The 9724-nt window shown below is 37.0% G+C and overlaps 1 protein-coding gene across 2 annotated transcripts in view; it reads right to left on the reverse strand.

Moving 5' to 3' along the window:
- The window catches only part of MAN2A2 (mannosidase alpha class 2A member 2), a 162533-nt gene extending 161002 nt beyond the window's left edge, over positions 1 to 1531 (reverse strand). The window contains exon 1 of one of the 2 annotated variants that reach the window (XM_053717715.1): positions 866 to 1531. The gene's annotated coding sequence lies outside the window, so the exon portion shown is untranslated. Of the gene's footprint in view, positions 1 to 839 lie in introns of both variants that reach the window. The other variant, XM_053717716.1, reaches the window with a different exon arrangement.
- Between the last annotated feature and the right edge of the window lie 8193 nt (positions 1532 to 9724).

Genomic DNA, 9724 nt, shown 5'->3' on the forward strand with positions numbered 1-9724 from the left:
TAATCTTATTTAAAGGGATAGTAAACCCCAACATTTTCTTTAATGAATCAGATAGAACATACAATTTTAAACAACTTTCCAATTTAATTCTATTATCAAATTTTCTTCATTCTCTTGTTATCCATTGCTGAAGGGACAGCAGTGCACTACTGACAGGAAGCTGAAAATATCTACTGTATTTAGCCAATAACAAGAGACAAATGTGTGCAGGCACCAATTTGCAGCAGCTCCCCCTAGTGTACAATATGTGCATATTAATATTTTAACAAGGGATACTAATAGACCGAGGCATAAAAGTGAACTTAAAATGACATGCTCTATCTGAATCATGCAAGTTTAATTTTGACTTTCCTATCCCTGTAAGGTAACTTAAATATACATAAAATGTGTTATTGTTAAACTTGATAAATTATATATAAAAACTTGATTGCTCCTTTTTCAACTTTTCATCTAAAATAAATATATTTTTCAAATGTGAACAGAAAACAAAGCATATTAATAACAAAACTGAGGTTGGGGGGAAATACCACAGCTTTTTCCACATCTGAATAGAACACTAAAATGAGATCCAATGAAAAGCAAGTTGACATTTTTAAAACAATTATTCCTGTATTTTTAATAATAGAGTTAAGAGCAGTAAGTCTCTTTTTCTCTTGGTAAGAGGACTATGCATATAGAGTAGCTGGTCTATTTTGACACGTAATGTTACAAATCACAGTGCATTTCAGAAAACTATTAATGCACAAACAAAATGATATAAAGGGCAAGCTCTTCACATTGGCAACTGTATATTCTGTCACACTTGGTATTTACAATGCAATAAGAAGATATGTGTTTACCATTAAAATATAGAATATTTGTTTACCCCTGTGATGTCCTCTTCTTTTCTTGAAATGTTTGTATTCCCGGGAGTTCTCCACCTTGTTGTATGACAGATAAGACCAGGCCTCTGACAGCTGATCTAAGGGGATTCCCTTGTACTCACTGTCCACATGACCGTCCTGGGAATGTCCATATTTACACCAATAAAATATGCATTTCTACAGGTGCTGTGCTGCTCTGCTGCTAAATCCAAATAAAAGCACTAGGGGGGCTGTTCAAGAAGAAGCTCTGTCTCCAATAGGACTCTCTTGTGTCAAGCGCTCAGCTGCCCTAGGGTCGTCTGACACACCACCAGCTGATAACGAATATCCCGCCTTACTTAGCTGAAGTAAATACCTTGCTATTCCAGGCTTGAAAACATGACCATATAAAATATGCATGGATGCAGCAGCACATAGCTTTGTACACAGAACCTCCCCGGCATTATGGAAATCCACAACCAGCTTCTAGCATGTTTACGTGATAAGCAGGATACACAACGCTGTCCCAGCCTTGCTAGGGACGCAGCACAGAACTAAAGCTCCCTGCAGTGCAGCTGCACGGCATGAACCTCCTCCACTGTCATACAGTGATACTTCTCTTACAGCTTTCTGTATTGCCAAGGTCCTTCATCCCTTTGTTTAAAGTGACAAGGATAAGGGGAAATGTTTACAGCCGCCAGCATCTCTGACAAATCCAATGTATAGGGTAGCATCTAGTGGACAGGAGGAATGCTTGCAACTTGACTAACCCATTCACTGCCGTACATAATTATCAATGGGTATTGATCCATACTGCGTGATTTTCCTTTTGTGTGTTTGTTTACAATTATAAGAATATATGTTTAGTGTTTGTAGTCTGCACATAACATGTTTATAGATAAACTAGTTATGTAGTCATGGAAGAAAACTCACTGCATGCGTGTTACCGTGTTAGAAGCACATTTGTATATATTATATATTTATATATATATATATATATATATATATATATATATATATATATATATATATTGCTATATTGTAACAGAAGAACATAACAAGGAACATATGTCAAACTTATTTTATGTCTTTATACAGCTGCCATTTCCACATCAAAAGTTATTTAATAGAAATAGGTTAGAAAATGAACTAGGAACTGTAGGTGTGATAGAGACTGACTATATTTTAATAGGAAAATCCATAAATATTATGTAAAAGACTGTACCCTCATTGATCATGTAATGCACTTTGTACAACATGATATGTTGGCATTTTATAAATAACATATAATAATAGTATAAATGTACAATTTCTATTTGCTATTTTCATATGATTATTATGCAAAGTAGCATGTAAGTGTTCATGTCATTTCTTATGTAAGAATTTAGAAACAAGGGACTGGTTAAATATTCATGTATCTATGTATGTATATTTGTACAGGTAGCCCTCAGTTTACGCAGGGGTTAGGTTCCAGAAGGAATGGTTGTAAATCGAAACTGTTGTAAATTGAAACCCAGTTTATAATGTAAGTCAATGGGAAGTGAGGGAGATAGGTTCCAGGCCCCTCACAAAATTGTCATAAGTAATACCTAATACATTATTTTTAAAGCTTTGAAATGAAGACTTTAAATGCTAAACAGCAGTATAAACCTAATAAAATAATCACACAACACAGACAATATAATTAAACTAAGTTAAATGAACAAAAACATTTGATAAACAGCATTATAAACCTAATAATATAATCACACAACACAGACTTCACTTGCATTTTCCTGCAAACAATTCTTTCTATGCATTCCAATCTCGACTGATTCATAGACAGGAAGATCTTGTTCCTTTGAAATCTGCTCCGATAGCTCAGGTCTGGTTAATCTGATTCATTTCAGCTTGCTTGGCTTTGCTGCAACACAAGCGGACAGCTCCACCTATTGGCTATTTTAATAAATGCTCTGCTTCTTAATGCTTTTCAATAGCAGTCACATGACTGGAAAAAAAGGTTGTTATTCTGAAACGGTGTAAATTGAACCGTTGTAAACCGAGGGCCACTTGTATAGCTCTCTCCATGTACACAGCAATTTACAGTGTTGATACTACAAAAGCTAAAGTCCAAGTCAGAGTATTTTAATATGGACAGACCAGAACCCAGCAGATGGACTTCCTGCCCTAAAAAAATACAAGTGATGAGGTGTGTGCTTTACAATAGGTTTTATTGTCCCTTAAGTTATGGTGACCAGACGCCCCCGATTTCTGGGGACAGTCCCCACATTGAGGAGAATGTCCCCGGACAAATTATGTCCCCATGAAGATTGTCAGAGCCCCGTGCATGTTAGCGGCGCTCGTGGGAAGTTGATAGATCTATCTGTTTTTTACACTGATTAATTGCGTAGAGCTACAGCAGTGGTACTGCTTCCCCTGGATACTTCACCGCTGGCGCTCACAGCGCAATTGAAGCTAAAAGCTTTGGAGCCCCCTCTATATAGATTGTGAGGTGCTGCATGGGGTTGCCAGCCCCACTTTGCAAGGGCTCAAAGGTGCACGGAAAGTTCTCATTGGTGGTTAGTGCTTATTTAGTAGCAGAAGCATGATATATATTTGCAATGGAATCGAGAGGCTGAGCCCTTGTTGGGTAGGTCTACTATGTTAAAGGGACATGAAACCCAACTTTTTTTCCTTTCATTATTCAGATACAACAAGCAATTATAAACAACTTTCTAATTTACTTCTATTATTTAATTTGCTTCATTCTCTTGATATCCTTTGCTGAAAAGCATATCTAGATAGGCTCTGTAGCTGCTGATTGGTGGCTGCACATAGATCTGTCGTGTGATTGGCTCACCTTTGTGCATTGCTATTTCTTCAACAAATTAAGCAAATTTTATAATAGAAGTAAATTGGAATGTTGTTTAAATTTGCATTCTCTAGTTAAATCATGAACTAAAAATTTGGGGTTTAATGTCCCTTTAAATTGGAATGTTTAGAAGTATGTAATCTTTCTAAGATTTTAATTGGTCAAAAACTATAAAGTAGGGGTATCTTCTGGTGATTAATTTTACTAGTGGCCTATCGTGAGGCATTATTACTAAAGCACATTTAAGAGATGTGTATCTTTTGCTTTGAGTAACACGTGCATGTTATAAACCAAAAGGGTACCGCGTTGCTTGTAGGGGTATGTTATAGTATATGTTTGACATTTTTTCTCTTGTTTTTTGGAAAAAATAAATTCTAGTTCTCTATCAAAGAATAAGATTATGAAGAAATAACTTTTTTTTATGTGGCTGGTTGAGCTGTTCCTATACAAGCCTGTGTTCCTCTGCCTCGATTAATGGATCACGGTGCTTGGACTGGGGGTAGAAGATAGGGAAGCAATGTGGGAACCCCCCGGCTTTCTAAATTTTACTAGGCCTTTTTTTTGTTTTTTGAGGGGAACAAAGCAAGGATTAAACCTGGTCGGTTAGTTTTGCAAGTGATGATTTTAGGGGCAAAATATAATTTACCGTAAGGGGTTTATTTTAAAAACCTGGTCACCTTACCTTAAGTGTCAGATATAATCACTTTAACATGAGAGTTAATTCAATGTCTTCCTTTGAGGAAGTGATTTTTTTTTCAGACATTCCCTAGTACACATGACAATGGAAGTAAAACTGGAGGGATGCGAAGTATAGGGATTAGGTTACGGGCATATGCTTTGCTGAGAGTGTGAGATGAAGGTTTGTTGCCAGGGCGAAAAACAAGGAGGGATAATATCACCTAAAGTCTAAACGAACAATAAAAGAGGAGACATAATTACTTATTTGGGTATAAGATAAACACATCTTTTTAGCATGTGAAATCATGTTCAGGTAGGAGTATATTTAATGGGCAAAGAGCATAAATACAGATACAGAGCCAGGCTGGGTATCAGGAGTAATGGGGAGCATATTATTTTACTTATAAGAGATTAGAGTTTCCTATAATTGCTTACACCATACCTTTACACCTCCCCTTCTACTCCATTCACAGACAAATAAATCCCCAAAAACACGCTGACTCAGTTTATTGGCGGAAAATTGGAGAAGTATACGCGCCCCTGTACACCTCAGCTCGCCTGTGGCGGGGCGAAATTACCCGCAGGTATTCGCCATTGCACACGAGCGCAATTTTGCGCTCGCGTGCAATCCCGCCCCCTGCCCGCGCGTGAAATGGACTCGACCGAGGAGATTGAATTTCGCCACAATAGAGGTGGCGTAGATGTTAGGGAAGCAGCGGTCTGGTGACCGCTGCTTGATAAATCACGGCGAGCAAGTTCTTGAGAGAACTTGCAGCCGTAGAGGCTTGATAAATCGAGCCCTAAGTGAGGATCCATATAACACAAAAGGGGCAGTCATATAATCCACTTGTCACAAACGTAACATTGTGATACAATTCTCTTTACATGTTGTCAATATAAATAACCGGTTTATTTTTAGATTGCGAATTTAAAGTGTTACTTACATATTTTATAAATTTTATGTATTTATTGTGGATCCACTCTTTATGAGAGACGCAACTTTTGAATACTCAATATATTTTAATAAGGTGCACCTTATAATAATTTGTAAATCAATACCAAGAGGTGTATATTTAGGTATTTTTATTTCTATTTTCATTTACATTTTTATGTATAATTGTTAATGTTCGGAAATATTGTCTAAATATTTAGATATAATTCTTTCAACATTGATATTTAGTTAATAAACCATTATTTTATACTAAGATTTGTAAGGTTCTTTGTACATTGAATACATATTTATTCTCTTAATGTCAAGTTACATGATAATGTTCACTTCACAGGTGTAGTAAGCTTTTTTAGCGCACTCTTTCCAATAGACATTCAAATACTTTGTTAGCATCCAAATGCAGAAGAAGACGGCCACTCGCGGTGTTCATCTCTTTTGGAGCTTGATTACTTCTTGTGAAACATACTGGGATACTAACGAAGCATCTGCATGCATGACAAATTTACTTACATTTGAGAAGAAATCAGGATTGTTCTCAGAGCATACACAGAGCATGCACAGGTAGAAATATTGAGTTTGCAACTGTGCCGCAAGCCTGTGACACACTGCAAGCGAGGTGGTGCGAGGCGAAGCAACTGCTTCGCACCGCTTCTTAAGTTCAAATATTTCAACTCTGATCGCTCAACTACGCGACCTGATCCGGCTGAGCGTGCAGAGAAGAAAAGGCAGGACACACTGAGCGCGCACAGTTGCATCATCACGCTGCGTTCCGCTCTGTGTGTCACAGCCTTTAGCTGCAATTTATATGCTAACTTGTTAAGTGACAGTTGTTTAAAAAGATAGATAATCCCTTTATTACCCATTCCCATTTGCATAACCAACACAGTTATATTAATATACTTTTTACCTCTGTGATTACCTTGTATCTAAGCCTCTGCAGACTGCCCCCTTATCTAATTTCTATTGACAGACTTGCATTTTAGCTAATCAGTGCTGACTCATAAATAACTCCATGGGAGTAAGCAGAATGTTATCTATATGACACACATGAACTAGCAGTGTCTAACTGTGAAAGACTGTCAAAGTTCTCTGAGATAATAGATAATAGATGGCCTTCAAGGGCTTAGAAATTAGTTTATGAGCTGAGCTATGTTTAGCTTTCAGCAAATAATGCCATGAAAACAAAAAAAAGCAAATTTGATGATAAATGAAAATTGGAAAGTTGTTTAAAATTTGATGCCCTATCTGAATCATGAATGTTTAATTTTAACTTGACTGTCCCTTTAATAAAAACATACAAGGGACCACCACCTACCTTAAGAAAGTGACAGGTCAAGCTTTATTGATATATTATATATTCAATATTTTAAGTGTTTTTCTCTGCCTGGCAAACTGCAGTGATTCAGTGACATCTATATATTCATAAATATATAATGTAATTTATTATGGTAGAATGAACCAGGCAGATTTGGGAGGATCTAGAGGGTCAGACTTCCTCATAACTATGTATGTGACAAGTATGGAGCACACAGGCACAGCATACAGCACAGCAGCATTCTGCTCTCTTTACTGCTCAGCCTGCCGAAAACCTGTCTCATTATAGAGCCTGTGCAAGGCTGTAGCTGTAATGTCTGTCAGACTCTGCACAGAGAAGGAGCTGTTACCAGAGCAAATTAAGGAGGATAAAACAACTGCACAGGTGGAGGATTTATGAAAGTGCACCCTCTACTCAATCTCTGTTACAGTGGGTCTGCCTAAAACTCAAGAAAGGAAATAGGCAAAATTCCAGAGGTGGGGAATATGCCCCCTCTTGCCTCCACTCCGGACGCCCATGACCTACTACAGTTTCCCCCTCGTCGAAGTTGTACCTGCAACACCGGTATTTTAAGGTTCAGTTAAATGTAGATAATTCAAAATAAATATAATAAACCCCCGAATATGGTGAAACGTCTAAATATGTGGGGGTCTAATTTGAAATAAATGATCATTTAAAATCATATCTACCAGCAAAATATAAGCTTCTTAGTTATGCTTCTTAAAGAAACATTAAACAACTCTCGTTTTTTGTGAAAAATATGTGCTTATCCCACGCTTCCTAGAAAAGTCAAAAATCTAATTCTGTCATTAAACACTTTGTAATATAAAATGATAAACTGCATATATAAGAAAAACTGTGCAATATAGTTTTATTATATATTTTGTTCCCTTTTCCTGTAATTCTATTCTGAAATTGTGAGCTTTTCAGTTCCTATTAGCAATGGAAGTGCAACACTTATATTCCACAGAACCATTGGTTGCACACTCTAGTGACCTATTGAGAACTGTCCCTAACTGGCCACAGGAGAGAAGGTAAACTAAGTCACAACACTGCAGCCCCCATTGTTTTATAGACACTAAAACACTTATTTTGTCAATATTTAAACAACTAATGAAAAAAATACTTCTACATCTTATTCTCAGACTATGGGGGTAGTTATCAAGCTGTCAACCTCAAATACGCTGGAATTCCGCGGCGTATTTGTGGCGAGGCTGATTCGCCTTAGTTATCAAAGGCTAGAGACCGGCAAAAGTAGAATTTTGTGACGTAAACTTCGATCCGCCGGACTCAGTCCGACACAGATTGATTCTTACGTCACTCCAGATGTTCCGCACACAAGTTTGGCACAATCTGACTACTTTTGCTAGTTATCAAAAAACTAGCAGGTACGCTCGGCACTTTTCCGGCCCAGCGTACCTGGTTTTCAATCCGCCACCCTGGAGGCGGCGGATCCCATAGGAATCAATGGGAGTCTGACCATAGCGAAAGTACAAGTTCGCTGCTGCCAGACATCCCATTGATTTCTATGGGAGCTGTCTACACCTAACACCCTAACATGTACCCCGAGTCTAAACACCACTAATCTGTTCCCCCTACACCGCCGCAACTAAATAAAGTTATTACCCCCTAAACCGCCACTCCTGGAGCCCACCGACACTATAATAAATATGTTAACCCCTAAACTGTCGCTCCCGGAGCCCACCGCAAGCTACTCTATACATATTAACCCCTAAACCGCCGCTCCCTGACCCCGCCGCAAGCTACTCTATACATATTAACCCCTAAACCGCCGCTCCCGGAGCCCACCGCAACTATAATAAGTGTATTAACCCCTAAACCGCCGCTCCCGGAGCCCACCACAAGCTACTCTATACCTATTAACCCCTAAACCGCCGCTCCCTGACCCTGCCGCAACCTATATTAAATTTATTAACCCCTATCCTGCCCCCCTTACACCGTTGCCACCTATAATAAATTTATTAACCCCTATCCTGCCCCCCACTACACCGCCGCCACTGTAATAAAATTATTAACCCCTAAACCTAAGTCTAACACTAACCCTAACACCCCCTAACTTAAATATTAATTAAATAAATCTAAATAATATTTCTATTATTAACTAAGTTAATCCTATTTAAAACTAAATACTTACCTTTAAAATAAACCCTAATATAGCTACAATATAAATAATAATTATATTGTAGCTATCTTAGGATTTATTTTTATTTCACAGGTAACTTTCAATTTATTTTAACTAGGTACAATAGCTATTAAATACTTATTAACTATTTAATAGCTTACCTAGCTAAAATAAAGAGAAATTTACCTGTAAAATAAAAACTAACCCAAGTTACAATTACACCTAACACTACACTACACTTAAATAAATTATTCCTATTTAAAACTAAATACTAACCTGTAAAATAAACCCTAAGATAGCTACAATATAATTAATAATTACATTGTAGCTATCTTAGGATTTATATTTATTTTACAGGTAACTTTGTATTTATTTTAGCTAGTTAGAATAGTTATTAAATAGTTATTAACTATTTAATAACTAACTAGCTAAAAGAAATACAAAATTACCTGTAAAATAAATCCTAACCTAAGTTACAATTAAACCTAACACTACACTATCATTAAATAAATTAAATAAACTACCTACAAATAGCTACAATTAAATACAATTACATAAACTAACTAAAGTACAAAAAAATAAAAAAAGCTAAGTTACAAAAAAAAAAAAAAAAAAGTTACAAACATTTAAAAAAATATTACAACAATTTTAAGCTACTTACACCTAATCTAAGCCCCCTAATAAATAACAAACCCCCCCAAAATAAAAAAATGCCCTACCCTATTCTACATTAAAAAAGTTCAAAGCTCTTTTACCTTACCAGCCCTTAAAAGGGCCTTTTGTGGGGGCATGCCCCAAAGAGTTCAGCTCTTTTGCCTGTAAAAGAAAAAGACAACCCCCCCAACCCCCCCCCAACATTAAAACCCACCACCCACATACCCCTAATCTAACCCAGGGGTTAGTACATTAGGGGTTAATACATTTATAAGACTTGCGGCAGGGTCTA

Source organism: Bombina bombina, chromosome 6 (genome assembly GCF_027579735.1).
Source record: "Bombina bombina isolate aBomBom1 chromosome 6, aBomBom1.pri, whole genome shotgun sequence".
Classification (NCBI taxonomy): domain Eukaryota; kingdom Metazoa; phylum Chordata; class Amphibia; order Anura; family Bombinatoridae; genus Bombina; species Bombina bombina.